Raw genomic sequence first — 21,115 nt, 5'->3', positions numbered from 1 at the left:
GTAGAAATTTTTCACAACCGCAATCTCCTTTAGAAGACACCAGTCAGTGACTCTCCAGGTTGATAAGACAGCTTATCATCAGCTGTCCATCTACTTATGATGGTTCTATCAGCTGTACACTCACCTCTCATGCTTCCAGCAAGCTTAGTCCCAAGAGAAGCTATGGCTCCAAAGTAGATGAGCAGAGCACATTTGCTCTTGAGGGTCCTTGGATTATACTGACAAGAATGCCCTCCCAGGCTGGGCTCCAGGTTCTATGATGGAAACTCACAGGGCTGTAGTAACAGAGAAGGTGTTATGTCACCTTCATAGGATTCCTTATTTTCTTTTATGTTTGCTTATTTATTTATTTTGGAGGGGGAGAGGCAGAGGGAGAGGGAGAGAGAATCTTAAGCTGGCTCTGCACCATCAGTACAGAGTCCGATGTGGGGCTCAAACTCATGGACTATGAGATCACAACCTGAGCTGAAGTCAGATGCTTAATTGACTGAGCCATCCAGGCACCCCACCTTCATGGGATTCTTGAGGTTCCTTCTTCTTTCCCTTAAAGAATCGATGATGGAACTGTCTGGCATTAAAGCAGCAAGGCTAAGCCAAGTTGGTGCAGGAGAAGAGGAAGGAGGAGATTCTGACTCAAGCACAGCATCTGCCAACTTCGTCCTGCCCCTCTTCGAACATGGTCTGAGCTCCAGAGCTGCGCCTTGATTTCTGAGCTGCGCCTTGATTTCTCCCTGTGTTTGCCTCGTTAGCACTGTAGGGCATACTCAAGGGCAAGAGACACTTGTAGGACATACTCAAGGGCATTTCTCTTGAAATGATCACAGCTGCCTCTTCCATTAAGCATATACTAAGTTTCTTCTCGGGAAAAAAATATACTGTTTTTCTTCCAATTTTTGGTTTCCAAAGTCATGAGGTTAAATTGCATCGAGGGATGACTTTTAAAGAAAGTTGTAATATTTCCAGCCTTCCACAATGGGCCTCAAATGGGCATTCTAGGAGGTGGTCATGAAGCGCTCCCTGGAGGCTCATGAGGTAGGTCTGTTTTTCCCAGAAGGACTGGTTTCTCCCCAGGGTGAGACAGGTTATCATTTTGGAGCCCTATCCTGAACACTGCAGGAGGATCTGTTGAATCAAACTTCTAATACCTTTACCTTACATAATCAGGAGTATCCAAGGCTTAGATATTTTTTAATTGAACTTGCTTTTCAAGTTGATGTGTTGGTGTCCCCAAAGTCTTCTCATTTATGAGAAACATCACGATGCAATTCTCCACTTGTGCCTTCCCTGACCCTATTCAGCAATACTGCACTGTCACAAGTGGAAACCAGCCATCTTGTGACCGCCCTGAAGTCAGAAGAACTAGAAAGAATCAACCGGTGAGTCCCCTTGTCTCCAATGCTTGACTGCTGCCCTTTCCCATCCCCAAATGGAACAGATAATAGTCCCATGAACCGTTGAATTGTTTCTACAGTATGCACCCCACTATTGCTTGAAATGTGGAAAGCTTTTTTGAAATTTCTAGGGAGTAAAATAAAGGTTCCTTATTAAAAAAAAATTCTTATGGAACTAAACAATGACCCAATTACTTGACAAATTCCCTAGACCTTGTCAAAGGTGGTCAGACGACAGCCAGAGAAACTGGGCTGTGCAGGAGGCCCTGTGGCTGCATTCCTCGGTGTTCAGGAGGACTTCCAGGCACCTGGGACCTGAGCTCCTGGGCCTCTCCAGGAGCTGTTGTCATGTGGGGCCACTAAGGTACTCCTGTGCTCATAGCTACAGCTGTCTCTACATATGCCCATGCTCTGGGGCTTAGAGAATGAAAACTGCTCCCAAAGGCACCTTTTTTTTTTTTTTTTTTTTTTTTTTGCAAACAGAACAGAGCTTAGTATAGACAGCCTCTGGCTAATTCATACATAGCCTGCCCTAGTGGTAACTCAGAGCAGGGAAACAAGACGAGCTCCTCTAATTTACCTTATAGAAACTCCCTGCTACTCGACCAGACTAGTCAATCCTGTGATGCTGAAAGAAATACTGAGGCTTGGGCCCTACCTGGGCCTGCTCAGTCTAGCTCTCGGGCTGGGTCCTTAAGTGATTCAGGTGAGCAGCCATGGCTGGGAACCACAGGAATCAGCTCTAGGATTAGTAGTGATGATATCCCATTTTCAACATGGTATCTCAATGGCTCGGGCCATTTCTGTACCAAGCAAGGAGAGGACTGCTCCGTTTCTTTGGCGTTGCTGTCTTCTGAAGAACATGTCCGACAACCACAGCAACAGCTCGGAACCTGGGCATCATTTCCCGGGTGATGAGCTTTGCTCCCATGAGAGCCACATCAGCAGAGAAGAAGTTCCTGGCTCTTCCCCTTGGTGAAATCCTGCAGTGAGCACACTCCTAATGAAGGAGGGGTCCTAACCTCAGCTGCCCTCAGTGTAAACACCTTGAAACATCCAGAGAATGTGACAGAGCTCGACTGCATTTAGCGGACCTTCATCGGTCATGAGTTCAGAGGCTCACCTGCACCACTTCAAAGCTACCTGCCTGAGTGAAAGGCTGCCAAACTAGACCTGCCCATTGAGTTGAACCCACAGTCTCATCCTTCTGAAACGCTAGTATGTCCCTCGCGATGGCTTGCCCTATGCAGCCTAACCACGGGAGCCCCTGAAGAACCCCTGTCTGTATAACGTTAATTTGCCCAGGTGGCTGGGTGTGCCAGACAAAGTCTGTCTTTAATCATCAGACAATTCAGATAGGTAGATACAATTGTACAGAACCCATTTTCTTCTGGAAGTGACTCACAGAGGGAAGTATTCTTGCTAAGGAGCTATAAAACACTTGGCTAAAGTAAAAATGAGATTCTGCTCTGGATTTGCAGTGACCAGTAACCTCTTCTAAACTCTAGCCCGTACAGTAGTAATCTCTTAAACTTGAGCATTCGATCCAGAAGGGTCACGTGACAAGTAGCAAGGGGATGCGTCACAACTCCTTTCTTCAAATCCGTGGAATCAGGTATGTGGGCCTTAGCCTCGTTCTGGTGCACCCTAGTTTTACCTCCAAGGAAGTAAAAAGTCCAAGAGTTTGTCAATGATTAAAATGCATGCATTTAAAGGTGCATGTGCATGCACACATCTGGTTTTCTGGCCCCTCTAATGGAGTGCTTTTCCTGGGACCCTGTGATGCTTCCGATCTGATGTCTGAATCTCATGAAGTGAAAATATTTGTCATCTACTGGGTATGAGTCAGGACAGGGTAGGATAGTCCATGTGGTAGCAAACCCCTCAAATCTCAGGGGCTAAAACCACAAAGGTAGATTTTTCAGTCATCTCCCAAGTGAGTGGCAGGGAGCTCACCCATCATGGTTGCTCAAGGGCAGAGGCTGCTACACGTGCTGCCACCTTAACGTGGAACATTTGCCACCGTGCTGGGACCTCCCACCTTCTAGGTGTCAGCCTGGAAGCAACGCTCACCATTTCTGCTCTCATCCCACTAAAAAGAACTGCACATGGGCCCTGATTGCAAATGGTTTAGGAACGCCAGTCCCCTGGTACCGAGGAGAAGAGGAGAGCCTGATGTGGGTGCCTGCTAATAAGGTCTGTGGTATTAACAAGTATTTAGGGGGCACCCAGTTTGTCCTATGTGGTAGACTAGTCGCCCAGACCATTAACGGAAGTCCTGTGCAGGAGGGTGTAGAAACTGCCTAAGAGAGTGTAGAAGTGGGGGAAGGATGAGACGTGCAGGCAGATAAGTTACAACACGACAAGTGCAAGAAGGAGAGCATTACTTGAGTACTGTCGACTTCACACGTGGGAACAAACGTGATTGGGGGAATTGAGAACGGTTAACAAAGGAGGTGACACTCGAGCTGGGTCTTGAATAAAGAATGGGGGCACCTAGATGGCTCAGTCGGTGAAGCCTTCTACTCTTGGTTTGTTTGGGGTTGGGTCGTGATCTCACGGTTGGTGGGATAGAGCCCCGTGTTGGGCTCTGTGCTGATAGCATGGAGCCTGATACGGGATTCTCTCCACCCCTGTCTCTGTCCCTCCCCCACTCACACCCATGCATGTGCTCTCTCTTACTCTCTCTCAAAAATAACAAATATTTTTAAAAAAGAATATATATGGTCCTCATAGACACATTACTATTTGTCCTTTGATACAACTGTTTTGCCTTCATGAATGTTCTGCTGAGGTTACTTTTAGTTCTATAAGCTTCCTGCAGGTGGCCATATTTTTCACATAAAGTCAGAACAGGAGTTTTTGTCCCCTTTGCATGAAAAGGCCATCTGGGACATGTTGTTTAGATGCCCGTAATTTTGGAATTTCTCAGATATTCCAGAAGTTTGTAGCAATATAAGAAAACAATGTCAACTACGATGAGCCCAGAAAATCTACAGTTTGTTGCTGAAGCAAAAAATAACAGCCAGTGACTTGTACCACATCCATTTACTGATGCCTGTTTCCTACTCGGAACAGACCACACAAGTAGCAATTACTGTGGCTTCGTTTACTCCTTCCAGCAAGAATAAGGAGAATCCCTTTCTCCTGGTGTCTTAGGGAGAACCTCCACCCAAATTCAGAAAGGGTGATGATTTTCAGTGATGACAATTACTCCAACGACCAAGAATTCGCTATGTCCCAGGTGTAATTCTAGGCGTGTATTGATTCATACACAAACCCCATTAGGTTGTAGGACCCACTAGTAAAGTGATAAAACCAGGATTTGAACCCTGATTGCCTGGCTTCAAAGACTAAATTCTCAGTCATTCCACTACACCTCTTTTATACAATTATTTTGCCTCTAAAAAGGGTGACTGGCAATGTCTCCTCTCTCATTAAAAAAAAAAAATAACAATAATAAAAGGTGGGTAGGGTTGGCGTTAAAATTACTCAGCTGCAAATATTTTCTTTGCCGGCTTCTAAATCTAAGTCCTGCGTTCATTAAAAATGATGTGTTGTAATGTTTAGCCATTTTCAAACACCTCCTTTGCTCTTCAAGGGCTAGCACTCAGATTGATTCAGATGTGTGATGGGGACAATCTGTTGGAAGTTCCTGTGCCCGCTGGCGAGGAAGCCTGTACCAGACGTAAGCCCTTTCCACCTCATATAGGGAAGGAAGGCAAGAGAAAGGGCGCTAATGGCCTTTGATAAGATTGTCAGGTAGGTTACCTGTACCTTCATCCCCAATCTTCTGGAGGTCCGTTACCTGAGCTATTTTCAAATACCTCTTCATATGGACTCCAGGCAAAATCTGTCCATCTGTTCTACCTTTCTCTTGAACTCTGGAATAACTACATGTAGTAGGTTGCTTCTCATCTCCCTTCCATGATAATATGTTTTCTTTTTTTATATATAATTTTTTTAAGTTTATTTTGAGAGAGAGAGAGAGAGCATGCACCTGTGCGGGGAGGGGCAGAGAGAGAGAGAGAGAGGGAGAGACAGAATCCTAAGCAGGCTCTGCACCATAAGCACAAAACCCAACGCGGGGCTCAAACCCACCGAGCACATGATCATGACCTGAGCCAAAACCAAGAGTCGGTTGCTTAACCGACTGAGCCACCCATGTGGCTTGAGAATATGTTTTCTGAAGCTACACAAGGCTTTTTAGGAAGCCATTGACCTGCTGCTAGTAGAAACTTCACGGTGATTTGGAGGGAGGCACTTTTCATAAGAACAACTTTTTTTGGACTTTGTTCTGTCCACCTTAAAAAAAAATAGCTGGCCGGGACTCGGTCAGTTAAGCGTGGGACTTTGGCTTAGGTCACGATCCCACGGTTCGTGAGTTCGAGCCCTGCATTGGGCTCTGTGCTGACAGCTCAGAGCCCGGAGTCTTGCTTCGGATTCTGTGTCTCCCTCTCTCTCTGCCCCTCCCCCACTCACACTCTGTCTCTCTCTCTCTCAAAAGTAAATAAACATTAAAAAAAATTAAAAATAAATAAATAAACTTAAAAAAAAAATGTAGACCTGACATACCTAGCCTGTGCTACAGGCTCCAGGGGGAATCCTCTGCTCTCTGCACGTGGTGTGTCATCATTTTAGGTGGCACGCCTTATGCCACATAGAACAACGCAGTTTTGAGTTTGCAGTGTACAATAACCGAGGGGCCTTTCAATTCCCTTGGCTAGTCTAGTACTCAATCATGTTGCCATCGCCTAGATGGTTGCAATAAAGGCGATGATCCAGCCCTGCGCCCCATTTCAGTAACTGTAAATCATTTGTTCACCAGATGTCCTCGAGAAAGCTTTTCGTGAAATGAGCGGAGACGTCAGAGGCAGCAAAGCCTTCAAATCCCACCCGACGGTCCTCGAGCTACCCAGAGCAGCTTCATGGAGAAGAGTGATAATTACGTTGATTGAATCCTTATGACTGAGCTCCTTTGTGGCTGCTTTGATGTATTCTTCTGGGTATAAATGAGGTTTCAATGAGAATTACAGAATGGGTAACACCAGGAAAGAGTGCCAGAAGGGGCCGTGGTCTGAAAAGTGGCCCCAAACAGGACTTCCCTGAATTCTTAGCCTCTGAAAGCCCTGCCCTCCCTTCCCTAAACCTGTGAGCCTGGACGGTGGAGACCAAGAAAGAAATCAGGACGACAGAAAAGCTGCCCGCTCTGTGGGAACGAAATCCAGGACCTTGTCTCAGGCTCAGGCTTCGAGTCCTATAGCCTCATGCCATAGTAAGACCTCATGCCAGGTCTTGCCCGTGATGACCTCTTGTACAACAAGGTGTGATAAATATTGTTTGCATGAAGCCTTTATAGCCTCAAGCCATTGCCTCTTTAAATTTTTTTTTTTTTAACGTTTATTTATTTTTGGGACAGAGAGAGACAGAGCATGAACGGGGGAGGGGCAGAGAGAGAGGGAGACACAGAATCGGAAACAGGCTCCAGGCTCTGAGCCATCAGCCCAGAGCCTGACGCGGGGCTCGAACTCACGGACCGCGAGATCGTGACCTGAGCTGAAGTCGGACGCTTAACCGACTGCGCCACCCAGGCGCCCCAAGCCATTGCCTCTTAAAAGTGGGATCACCAACTTGTCTGGGTTTGGAAGCTCAGCATCCAGGAAGCCCCTCAGTCTAGGGCAAACTGGGATGGGTAGCCCCCCCCCCCACTTAAGTGGCACTCAAAACACACTTCCCTAGGATCCAGTATGATTCTATATTTGTTTTGTGCTCTGGATTTCTTGTTACATTAATATTCCCCGGCCAATTATGTCCATTATCGGAATGGCACCGGGGAGCACATTTAGCTGAGGGGAGGGGTGGGTGTGTGGTGACACAGCAGAAGATTAATGTCATATTGGAGTCGGACTGCAGGGCTTTCTCTTACACTATAAATATTGTATGAAGTACTGATGTAACCTTTACTGCAGCGTGACATGGGATTTGGCTGTTTTTATGGCTCGTGATTAAAGTAAGAAACAAGTCTCTGATTAGATTATTCTTTTCCCCCCACAGACCTCTGTCCTTCACTTTTCCAAGAAGGCTCTTTTATTTATGAAATCGATCTAACACCAACACCAACACATGTGCATGGCAACTTAGAAAAAATGCATGGTAAGACACATTCCGTTTCTTCAAATTATTTACAATCTTAGATCTTGGCATTGATAAACCCTGCAGAGGAAAGAACGAGGTGAAACTTGCAAAAAAGTCTGCCTCCTCTTACAAAGTATCATCTGTGGTGAGATTCACTGAAGTCCTGTGGAGGTTGCCTACGAAAATGGATGGGTTTTTAATGACTTCAGTTTGGTGCAATTGCAGACAGCTAAAAACAGTCAGCTAAAAAGCAAATTGAGCTCCAAGGAACGGAATTCAATCTATTGGTTTTCTCCTTCCGATCTATCCTGGTCAGTAATTTCATTATTTGTGAGACTTTTGAACTCACTTGACTCCCATGGAATTTATCCAAATTGCAGGAGGTTTGGTATTATATCTTTTGGTCTTGGTCCAACAATTAGCAAGTTAGTTTTATTCAATCATAAAGGACTAACTGTATTTCAAATGCCTGTGTTCAGTGTTTAATGTCTTTAAATTATATCCATTTAAAAAATTCAGAACATGTAGTCCGCTTATGGTGTGGAAGTGCAGTAGAACGATCAGGTTCAAATTGCGGGAAGTTTTTGGTCCTTTTTGGCCCTTTATATGAACTTATTGGATAGTAATTTTTAAAAATTCAACCATGATGAGTAAGGGCTCGAAATTAAACTGATCTGTTATAAATAACGTCGGAGGGTGAGCCCTCATAAATCGCAAGCGTGATGTTAAAAATAGGTCTAAACTATTGCTCTAGCTGTTAGATGCCATCTACTGGTTGTGACCTGCTGTTTGATACAACCCGTCATCCTTTCAATGCAGAGGGAGAGTCATCAAGACACATATCGTTAAAATTCAAACAGTGTTATATGGAATTCATAGTTATTTTGTGCAAATCAATCACTGAATAGGCATAGCTACATTTTGAAATTCAGATTGCATTTAGAAAAAAAGCTACTGTGAACCTAGAGGCTTATGTAGATTTTACTTGTATTTATAAATTTTGGTCTCCCAGGAATATCTGTGCGAGGGGACCATCTGACGGCTATTGATTCTACAACCTAGCCTTTTTCCAGATGCATTATCATGTACAGGCATCTGGAGATATTTCTTTTGTCATTGTACCTCAATACATTTCGCAAAAGCAGTCAGATCCCAGCTGTTCTCCACGCAGAACATGGCAGTGTGCCAACCAAAATGGCTCATGGGCTATTGATTAACACATACAGGCTCTATCTGCATTTCTATATTTAACAATGATTAGTACTGGTATTCATCATAAACAAAGTTAAATATATAAACCAATCTCATGCACTTCACATCTGAAAATTCTAGCATTTGAGTATGGAAACTCTGCTTGGGCTATAAGTAGGAATAATAAGTTACATCATGAATAAAGGGGTTACTGTTTCCTGGGTATCTTAAAGGGAAAAACACATGCAGCAGATTCTGCTAATGTTCTAGAACGGGCGCTGGTATACTGCAGCCTGTAAACCAAATCCAACCTGCCCCCTGTTTTGGTAAATAAAGTTTTACTGGAACATGGCCATGCCCATTTGTTTACACATTGTCTAAGTTTCCTTGCACACCGCAAGGGCGAGCCGAGTCACTGAAACAGACACTGAAAGATTTTACGGCCTGAAAAGCCTAAAATATTTTTTATCAGGCCGCTTATTAAAACATCGCCACCCTCCGTCCAGAAACTTAGACTCTTCATTTCATTAAGGCTATCTTTTATTTACGATTTTAAATCAGTGTCTTTGCTTCAGTTGGCATAAACTTTGCAACAGCCTCGGCTTGCCCATGAGAGGGCTCCACCAACAGAGGGACACAAGGGTGGCTCCTCTTGGAAGTTTAGGCAGTCCCCAAGCTGGATCAGCTGGCCTGCCCTTGGGCTCCTGGTAAAAGACCACAGGTGCATCCAGGGCACAGGGCAACGGAGGGTTTCTCCCTGAAAGAGCAAAGGGGACTTCTCTGTCACCTTTTGGTTTCCTGTTGTTGAAATACATGTAGGGGTGTTGGTCATAAAATTGAACATAACGTTTATTGAAAGAGAACCACCTGTGAGGCTATGGAGGTTGGTCAATTAGCAGCAGCTTTGAATTGGGCACAGCGTAACCACTTACAATAAAACGTCACATGGTCCAAGGGTTGGAGGAGACAAAAAGGGAAGAGATCAGTAATATTTGAAAAGCCAAAGCCTACTTACCTTAAAAAAAACAGTAAATAGGTGAATTGGCAATAATTTGGGGAAGTGATATTTTGATATTTTCACATACCATTGTAACATAGAAAGGAGATTCACAAAATGTGGAAAAGGTGGTTTTTCAAATGCCACATTTATTGATCTACTTGAGACACTTGTTTTTGTTAAAATTACCTACACTGGTAATAACGATGGAAAAAACAGAATTTATACAATTTCTTTCTAGGTACTTTTGGAAGCCTCCTCATTTATCTGCAAATACGCTCTGTGGTAAAGAGAGGGAGAGCAATTATTTGTCTCCAATTACAAAAGGACAAAAAAGGATTCAGCACAGGATGTGTCAGAATTGAACTGTGGATTTATTTATTTATTTATTTATTTTTTAATTTTTTTTTTCAACGTTTATTTATTTTTGGGACAGAGAGAGACAGAGCATGAACGGGGGAGGGGCAGAGAGAGAGGGAGACACAGAATCGGAAACAGGCTCCAGGCTCTGAGCCATCAGCCCAGAGCCCGACGCGGGGCTCGAACTCCCGGACCGCGAGATCGTGACCTGGCTGAAGTCGGACGCTTAACCGACTGCGCCACCCAGGCGCCCCTGAACTGTGGATTTAGATGATCACTGTTTACTGGCTGTGGGCAGTTGGGGTAAATTATCTCTTGGGGTTAAAGATCTCTAAGCCTCAAATTATCTGAGCTATAAAATGAAGACGATACCCAGCTCGTGGATTGTCAAAAGGACTATACGAGATGAGGTATGTAAAACACAGTGATTGTCTTCTCATATGTACTCAGTAAAATGTGAGCCATGGTGTGAGTTATGATATATGCAGAAGAATTACCTGCTGGTAAGGTCGGCCATGGCTGGCGTCTGGGATCTTGATCGGCAAACAGCTCCTACAATGATATAAAGCTTTTCCTAACTTATAAAGTGGCTCACCGTGCTTCAGCTGTTGGAACAAGCAGTGTGGTTTTGTGCAGAATACCTACGTTCTTTCTGGGGGTCTGGAATTTGGGAGCATATTAAGCAGGGGGTGCCCACCTGATAAGCGCCCATTAAAAATCTTGGACTTTTCCAATGAGAACCATGCATGCTCCAGTTTCCCTGGGCAGAAACATCACACACTTGCTGGAGAAAGAAGCATGCTCAAGTGTCCCCCTCGGGGGAGGGAGAGAGGACATGGAAGCTTGTGTGGGGATTCCTCCTGACTACTGTCTTTTATGATCTGGCTGTAAGTCATTGTAGCCATAGTAAAACTATATGAGGATCCCCCTGAGCCCTTCTAGTAAGTCTCAAACATGGGGGTGGTCTTAGGGACCCCCGGCAGACAGTACAGTCCCTGACTTATAGTGGTTCCATTTAAGATGTTTTGACTCTATGATGGTGTTAAATCGATAGGTATTTGGTGGATGCTATGACTTCAAAGTTGGAATTTTGATTTTTTCCCAGACTATGATGTCCAGCATGACCCTCTCTCCTGATGTTGGCCAGTTGGAGAAAACCACAGCCCCCAGTCGGCCACGCCATCATGAGAGTGGACAACCAGTACACTGAAGACCATTCTGTACCCAAACAAGCCATCCTGTTTTTAACTCTCGGTGCAGTACTTAACCAATTACGTGAGATGCATGACACTTTATTGTAAAACAGGCTTTGCGGGGGATGATTTTGCTGAACTGTAGGTTAACATAAGTGTTTTGAGCACGTTTAAGGTAGGCTAGGCTAAGCTATGATGTTCTATAGGTTAGGTATATTAAATGAATTTTCTACTTACAATATTAGGATGTCAGTAAGTCTAGGAAAGTCTCTATATAGCTTCTTTATATGTTAATGTTAATTTGAACAAGCTAGCCTGGTATAGCCTTGGCTATAATTAGAATTGCCTGGGGAATTACTCCTAAACGTCCAACTGCCTGCTTCCTGCCTCCGAACAATTAAGCCAAGATTTCTGCTGTGTAGACCCCGGTATCAGTATCTTTTAGTTCTGACATTTCCATTTGTTGTTGTTGTTGTCGTTTTTAATAGCTTCTATGCCTTGGCGGAAAGTCTTGCTCTCCTCAGGCATGTTGTCAACCTTTTCCACGAGATCCTTTGGCACATTTTTTTTTAATTTGAAATCATTTGAGATTTCCAGAGAAATATGGAACCATCACAGAGAGAACCTGCATGTGTTCCACCTTGCTTTCCCTGCCCCTCACATCTCCCACAGCCAGAGATAGCTATCAAAACTGAGACACTGACCCTGGCATATTGCTGTCACCTAAACTACAGACTGTTTAGATATCACCAGATTTTTCCGGGAATGTTGTTTTTCTGTTGCAGGATCCAATCCAGGATCCCACCTGGTATTTAATTGTCATGTTGCCTTAGACCTCTCCAGCTGTGGCCATTCCTAACTTTCCTCATCTCTGGTGACCTCGGCCCTTTTGAAGAATACCGTTTTTTGCAGATTGTCCCTCAGTTTGGGTTTGTCGGGGATTTCCCCAGGATTAGATTGAGGTTATGCATTTTTAGCAAACACTACAGAAGTGATGAACCTTCCTCAGGGTATTAACAGGGGTACCTGATGTTGAAACGTCCTATGTTACCAGTGATGCTAACCTTGATCACTTAGACAAGGGGGTATCTACTGGGTTTCTCCATGGTGAAATGATTCTTTTTCTCTTTGTAGTTAGTGAATTTCCTAGGGAGATTTAGAATATATACATGTCCTCATTTTCCTCAAATTTTGTCCACTGACTGTAGCAACCATTGGTGGATCTTGCTTGCAACAATCTAACTGTGGTATCCAAAAGGTAATTTTCTGTGTCTCTTATTTTTTCCACATTTATTAATTCAAATGCTATGAGAAAGAGCTGTCTCTTCTCTCCCATTTATTCATTCAATTATTTAGTATCTGAGTATGGACTCATGAGTATTTATTTCAGTCTGTGGGTTACAATCTAATACTATTATTATTTTATTGCTCAAATTGTTGCAGCTTTGGCCATCAGAAGCTTTGTCATGCTGGTGTCTATGCCTTTTGATATATCCTCACCTTCCTCTGAGTACTTCTCTCCCTAAGACGCTCCAGTTTGTTCTCGTATTTTCCCTGCCCCACCCTGGTATCAGTCTGTTTTTCAGAAAGACCCGATTCCTCTTATTGGAGAATGGAATATTTTTTAAATTTATTTTTTAATGTTTATTTATTTTTGAGAAAGAGAGCAAGGGAGGGGGCAAGGAGAGGGGAAAAGAAGATCTGAAGTGAGCTCTGCACTGACAGCTGTGAGCCTGATGCAGGGCTTGAACTCACCAACTATGAGATCAGGACGTGAGCCGAGATCAACAGTCGAGCACTCAACCAACTGAGCCACCCAAGCACCCCTACTCAAATACTTTTTAATAAAGAATGGTAGAGACGGAAATAATAACATTTACTCCATAAAAAGGCATGCTCCTACTTGGGTCGGGTTGCTAAGGTGAGGGGACAGGGCTGATACAATCTGATCTGCACTTAGGCTGGATCTGAGCTTTGTAGGAGCTTTACTTGGATTCTGTTCACCACCAATTTGAAGTGCTTTAAAGCAGGACCAGGACTTGGTCTTCTGGAGGGCCTGGGATATAAGCACTGGTGAGATCCTGGAGAGCTCTTTGGCTTGACCACTGAGCCACCAGCTTACTAGAATATGGGAAACTTTTATCTGTTTTCCAACCCAGCTGCTCTGTATCCATGGGGAGGTTTTGTTCTCCAGACCTGCCCCCTTCACACACTTTCTGAACCGCTGGAGAACCTTCCTGCCCTGCTGCCCAGCACTGCCTTATACTCTGTGGGGGCCTAAAATGCCTTGGAGGACTTTCTCTCAGCATCCCTCCTGCCCATCTTTTGCTCCCATTCAGGGGAGGCACTTCATGCCTTCAGGGAGATAGCTCTCAGATCTCTGGTGCCGCCCCAGCCTTTGACATACTGTCTATGATGGTAGGCAGAGTAATGGCGTCTCAAGATGTCCACATCCTGATCCCCAGACGCTGTGTTAGATTACATGGAAAGGGGGAATGAAGGCTGAAGATGGAGTTAAAGTTGCCAGCCAGATGACAGTAAGAAAACAAGATTATTCTGAATTATCTGGGTACATGACATGTAATCACAAGGGTCGTTAATAATGGAAGAGGGAGGCAGAACAGAAGAGTCTGAGCAGATGTGGTGATGGAAACAGGGTCAGCGAGATATAACTCTGCTGGCTTTGAAGTTGGAGGAAGGGGCCATCAGCCAAGGAATGCAGGCAGCCTCTTGAAGCTGGAAAAGGCAAGGAAATGGACTCTCTTCTAGAGCCTCTGAAGGGAACAGAACCCAGTCAACACCTTGGTTTTAGCTCAGGGAGACGAAATTAGACTTCTGGCCTACAGAACTGTAGGATAATAAATCTGTGTTGTTCGGGGCGCCTGGGTGGCTCAGTCGGTTGAGTGTCCGACTTCGGCTCAGGTCATGATCTCGCAGTTTGTGGGTTCAAGCCCCACGCTGGGCTCTGTGTTGACAGCTTGGAGCCTGGAGCCTGCTTTGGATTCTGCCTCTCTCTCTCTCTCTCTCTCTCACTTCCCCACCCCTGCTTGTGCTCTGTCTCTCAAAAATGAATACGCATTTTAAAAAATTAAAAAATAAAATAAATCTGTGTTGTTCGAAGCCAATAATTCTGTGGTAATGTGTTGCTGCAGCGACAGGAAACTGATGGACCACCCACCAAGCATTCAGCGACAACCCGTGGGAACACATTGCCCGTGGGGAAAGTCTTGCTCTGTGGCCAAGGCCCTACACTGGGTCATGTCAGCTGTTCCACTTGTGCCTATTATAAGTCCATGAAGAGTTGGGCTGCTCTTATGGGCTGAGTTGTGTCCTCACAAAATTCACGTATTGAAGTCCTAACCCCAGCACCTCAAAAAGTTTGGAGATAAATTCTTTAAAGAGGCAATTAAGGTAAAGTGGATTTTTTAAGGTGGGTCCTAATCCAATGATGGGTGTCCTCATAAAAGGACAAAATTTGGGTATGTGTCTGTGCACAGAGGAAAGACTACATGAAGACACAAGGAGTAGACGCCATCGACGAGACAAGTAGAGAAGCCTCAGGAATACAACGCTGCCCACCCTTGATCATAGACTTCTCGTCTCCGGACTCGAGGAAATGTCTGTCATGTCCCCCTTGTTATGGGACCACCAACAGAGTGATGCGGCTGGTCTGTCCTCACTCCTCCTCACAGAGGGCTTCTCTCCTGCCACTCCACAGGTGTAAGAGCAGGGATGGACCATACCCCCAACACGGGCTCATCACTTTTGAAATTTAGCATTGGGCCTTCAGCTCTCTGTTGGTCTTTTTAAAAGCCCAGACTTGAATTTTGTGGTAGGATGACTTTTGCACTGAATGTGGTAGTCTACAAGCATTGGTGTTTTTGGAAAGTGATAATGCACAGCCAGGATGGAAATCCCGTTGGCTGGACCTTATTCTTCAGGCTCTGCGCTTTTCCAAAAATGAAGGCACTAAACAACCTTAGGAAGAACATGAGGCCACAGCCCAGAAGTGACTTTCATCTCAGCAGAAGTCGAGACAAATACTCTTTGACCCACATAGTAGGTAATTTGGGCTCCATTTTAGGCCCCCAGTGAACACACAAGTTTTGTTTTTGTTTTTGTTTTTTTTCCAATTAAGACTCAACAGATTTTTACTAGAATGCCAGACTGTGTAATCCACCATAAGCTTCTGGAAAGTAATTGCAGTTATACGACAAGAAAGGATGCCAACCCAAATCTCAAATCCCTATGGAAGTTTCTAATGATGATAGACTCTGTTGTACTATTTGAACCCTCCTTCTGGATTAATAGCTAGAAATTCTGCCATTTCTATTTTGTAATACATTTCTTTTTTTTTTTTAATTTTTTTTAATGTTTATTTATTTTTGAGACAGAGAGAGACAGAGCATGAGCAGGGAAGGAGCAGAGAGAGAGAGAGACACACACACACAGAGTGTGAAGCAGGCTCCAGGTTCCAAGCTGTCAGCACAGAGCCTGACGCGGGGCTCGAACTCACAAACTGTGAGATCATGACCTGAGCCAAAGTCGGCCGCTTAACCGACTGAGCCACCCAGGCGCACCATGTAATACATTTCTAATTATCAAGATGTTCAGAATATTTTTGATGTTCTCTGCTACCTTTTTGTGGCTTTTTAAAAGTTAACCAAAGTGTAACATTTGAATTTCATTTTATAGGTATCCACTGCAGTAAAAATATGCTTCAGAGACATCTTTTAGACACCTTTTAGATACTTCTGGGACCTTTCACCCTCTGAAGGTAAAAAAGAATTTTCTCACAATTCTCCCGGAATGCGCTGAATTTGTATGTGGATTGATACATTTGTAATAATTAGTTACAGAGTGCCTCACTGTTTAAGAGATAGGGTCAACCATGTTCAGAAGCCTAAAATCCTGAGTTAGTGAATGATTATAATTATCACTAAGTTAGACTCACATAGGAGCTTCCCAAATAAAGCGACAAGAAGCAAAGCATTGAAGCACTGAAGAGATATCAAGGTCATTGACATAGATGGTTTACGTTCAGTGGTCCTGTACGAAGCTGCTGTCCTCCGAGGTAGAACGAGTCTCCAAAGGCACATTGCCTGGCTTTGCGTGCCCTGTGGTTCTCATTCTTAAGGCATTTCCCAAATTGTGACACACCAAACCCTGGCAGCATGCCAAGGAGGCATGCTTTTCAGGGCCCACATCTGTATCCGTTGCGCCAGTGTGCCTTCTCCCAGTGGGAAGCTGGCACGGGAAGTCAGATTATTCTCAGAAGGTAGTTTGACAAGCAGGGGCCAGAAGAGCGGTGGATCTTAGCAACTCCGTAACTGAGCGATGATTACCCGACGCAGCTGCTCCCAGCCTGCCCGCCAGAGGGATGCGAGATGGTCTATCTGCTTGTTAAGACACTTTGACCCCTGGTCATTGTTAAAAAGGAACTGAAATCCCTACTATCTAAGCATTCAGGTAAGACTCTCCTCTTTTATTATTATTTTTTTCTTTTGTATTCTAAGATGACTTTGGATGTTCTGTAGGTCTTTGAAGCTAGGATATAGTTTGATTCATTTTCTTTTAAATCATACTTCTTTACGGAATTGCAACTTTTATCCCAAATAGAGTGCCCCAGTCTTTTCATCGAGCATTTAAAGTTTCTTGGGTTACTGCTAAGAAAACTAACTTCTTTTCTTAGGCATAAATTTCCCTAGTTTTCCTTTTAAGGAGACCCTATGAAAGTATTTGGTGTGTAAGAGGTTATCACTCTCTCTTGGTAGCTCCCATAACAACAATATGTATTGTATAATTATGTAGTAAAGTACTAGCAGCTAAGAGGTAGTGAATTCTTACCATATGCCAGACACAGAATCATATACTTCATACCTAGATTCTCATTTAACCTTCAAAAGAAACCTAGAGGGGACTGGGTGGCTATTGTTAAGCATGTGATTTTAGCTCAGGTCGTGATCTCACAGTTTGTGAGTTCGAGTCCCACATCAGGTGAGCTCGAGTCCCGGTTACGGTGAGCTCCACTTCTCTTTCTCTTCCTGTCTCTCTCTTTCCCTCTCTCTATATACACCCCTTGTGGGATTCTCTCTCTCTCTCTGCCCCTTGCTCACTTGCGCCCTCTCTTTCTTCGAAAGAAAGAAAGAAAGAAAGAAAGAAGTCTAGGAGGCATAGTAACTATTATTATCCCCATTTTATAGAGGTAGTACCTGAGGTTTAGCAAAGTCTTGTCACCCGTGTTTTTAACTGCTCTAAGAGATTTTCTGTCCTCACTATGATGAGCATGAATTATTCCATTAGCCCAAAATCTCAGAGCCAGACATTATTTTAAGTGGTGGATATGATATAGTCTAAATGGTTGTATAAAATGGGATTCCTCTGTGACATGAGGGTTTGGGTTGGACTTATGCTCTTGTTTCAGAACTAGCCATATTAGATTAGATTTGGGGGGGGGCGGTTTATGGGTTTTCATGTTACAGGGACAAGATTTAGCCTATGGCATCTCCAACTTCATGAAGCAAGGAAACCTTGTTATAACAGAGCACCACTGTGTATATGAACGTGCCATTGGAGAAGCTTCCTTGGAACTAAAAAGGATTTATAACCTGTATGCTTAATCGGAATGAGGTCACAACTATCGTGTGCTGTACATCGATGGAGACTTTGAGCAGAGGACCTCCGCCCCCAGGAAACACCTAACATTCAAGGATAGATAGGCCCTTAATGAGGATGCTTTCGGAAGGCTCACAGCCAAGAACCAGGACGACATAGCGCATTGGAGACTCTTCTCTTAGCACTCAGGATCTACCCATTAGACCAGTGGTTCTGAAAGCAGTTAGCTACCAGCACTGATTAATGCCAGGCTTCCACAGGCTCCTGGTTTCCTAGAAAATAAGAAATACAAACTTGTCAACCTCTCCGTTAGAACACTTGACCAACGAGTTCTGTGTTCAGATGTCAGACTTTGCCGGGAGCATGTCTGCAGTCCACAATCATGAGCTATATTCTAGCTCACCGTTTCTGGAGGAAATATTGTCATATTCTTCTCCAGCTTTAAGTTCTGTGTTTTTGTGTCCTGTTGGAAATCCTCGGACATTTCTCATATAGTGAGGTCATTTGTAAGCTAATGAAAACCACCAGGATACTGTGGACGTTGGCTCGTATTTTAGTGTCTTACTTTCATTAATATTTTTATGGTTCCCGATGGGGGGGGTAGATTTGTCCCCCAAGGGATGCATGGCAAATCTATGTGGATACTCCTGTTTGTCACAAGAAAGAGGACAGGAATACCACTAGTATCCAGTGGGTAAAAGCCAGGGATGCTGCTACACATCCCAAAATGCACAGAATGCCTCCCACAAAAGGAATTATTTGGCCCAAAATGTCAGTGGTACCAAGGTTGAGAAAGCTTGGTTTAGGGAAAGCACTTCTAAAAATATTAAAGTATTCAATTATGCTTAGTTCTAGTCTGTCTACAGATTTTCGCCATGCTTTAATATTCTTATTAATTAAATGATGCTTGTCTACTTTTTAATTAGCGTTAACTAATTTTTCCTATATTCCATGGCTATAGAAGGATTTGTTCAGATACATAAAGAGGATATAAAGATAGTCTCTTTGGGATAGAAATTTTTAATGAAATTGGTCTGTGTTTTAGGCACACCAGGGAGGAAACAGGAATCTGGATATGATCACTGTGAATATTCCATATATCTAGTTCCTGAAAGCATAAAACCAGGCCATAGAAAACTAACAAACACAGGGGCACCTGGACGGCTAAGTCGGTTGAGCATCAGTCAGATTCTTGATTTCAGTTCGGTTGGTGATCCCAGGGTCGTGGGATTGAGCCCCGCATTGGGCTCTGTGTTGAGTGTGGAGCCTGTTTAGGATTCTCTCTCTCTCTCTCTCTCTCTCTCTCTCTCTCTCGGTCTCTCTCTCTCTTCCTCTCCGCTTCTGCACCTCCCCCTGCTCATGCTCTCTCTCTCTCTCCAAACAAAAAACAAAACAAAGCAAAAAAACAAAAACAAAAAAATAACCACCCAAAAACCAAAACCAAAACAACCAACTACACAAACAAAAACACAGTACCAACAGAGACAGATTATTTGGGAGACACAGGATGCCAAAGTGCCTCTCAATATGGCTCTGGAAGCCAGAGGTGTCAGTGGGTGCTGCCACACTATTTTTTGTGCAGCAGAGGACGATGAAATGCTAAATGACAATATCGCCACAGTTGAGATGGAAAAGAAGGCAATTCATGAGTGAGATGTACGTTTCAAATGAGATCTTTACTATTGATGGGGAGACTTTGCTCCAAGCCAATATCCGAGCTTCTGCCAGTTCGACCAAATGCAACGAAGGAGGGAGATAGGGGATTAGAGAAAGCAAAGCTGACAGATGGCAATTTGTGAAGAGTTGAATCAACATAAATTATATCTCATCAGTGAGCAGAGGAAAGGGAGGATGCGTTCCAGTATTCAGCTAACCACTGAGATGGTGAGCATGCCAGAACGCAGCAAGCAAACCACTGGGCATCTTTCAGAGCTGGATGCAAATACAAAGGTGGAGAAGTGCCCTTTTGTTGGAAAGCCATCTGGATGACAAATCACGGGTAGAAATCTATTTGAAACATTACAACAAATAAAATTAACGAACGTTTGGGATATGGGACTGGATCGATCACAGACTATGGAAAACCAGAAGAAAAATATTGCTGAGACCTGGATCTGACTAGTACAGAGATACTAGATGTGAGTTTCTATACAACAAGATACTTGGAAGAAACTACCCTAGACTTACCGGTTTCAAGTCCACCTGTTTACTAGTGTTCGAGATAAGTGTAAATATTATTTTCTCAGCTTGGGAAGAGTTCATTTAAACCACATATAAAATATTCAACAAATCGGATTTTTATCCTCCAGCCTTGAAATTTGCTTCTTAGAGATTATGTAATTACACCTTAAGGTTAACTTTCTGAAATTTTGCAACTCAAGGGAAAGTCAACCTATCATCTTTAATACATTATGATAACACATAACATACATATAAATATACATACGAATGATTTGAAGTCATGGTAATTATAACTTTGAGTGAGCTAAAAAGGATCTATGAATTTAAATATAACCCATGAGGTACGTGTGAAAAAGATCTTTTCACAAAATTTAAGTGAAGATTTTCTATTACTTTCAAAATCTATTCTAGGTTTTCTTCAGTGTATTTTAACTTGCAAACTAGAACCCCGTCAGAATATCTAGACCAGCAGATGGCACTAATGGGAAAGTCAACAGCTCCCGGTAAATAGGGAATTTCTCAAAGGCTTAAAATTATAGACGGAGAAAATTCCAAAGTGAATGTAAAATTGGTTTAAAAATGTATATTTCCATTATATATGTAAAAGAAAAGGTATAGATTTTGGAAAAGGCAATGAGAGGATTCTAACAGCGACGTTTCCTCTCATTTTGAATTATTATTGACTATTGTGCAAAGAGGGGTTGCAAATCTTGAAGACGGCTTCCAATCCACAACCATATTATCTGAAGTTTCCATTAAAGCCATTTTTAGAAATGCTATCACGACAATTGTTCAAATTGGAAACACAGCAGGTGGCTAACTGCTCCTAAGTAACCAGCAGCATATCAACGGGCCAATCTCCTTTTTGCAAGGACCAGTTTGTGGCTCATGAAGATTTGGGTTGCCCTCCTGCACACTTTCACCATATGAGGATTTGGTATAGGACAAACACTTGTGGAGGCAGAAAACAGTATTCAATATTTAATGAAGTCCTCCTCTGCTGATGTTTCATGGCAGATGTCCTCCACTTAGTAGAATGTTGGGAAGAAAAT

This window comes from Lynx rufus, unplaced genomic scaffold, assembly GCF_022079265.1.
Source record: "Lynx rufus isolate CCGP_SWC_20201006 ecotype Redwood Valley unplaced genomic scaffold, mLynRuf1.p SCAF_29, whole genome shotgun sequence".
Classification (NCBI taxonomy): domain Eukaryota; kingdom Metazoa; phylum Chordata; class Mammalia; order Carnivora; family Felidae; genus Lynx; species Lynx rufus.
This window is presented reverse-complemented; position numbering follows the sequence as displayed.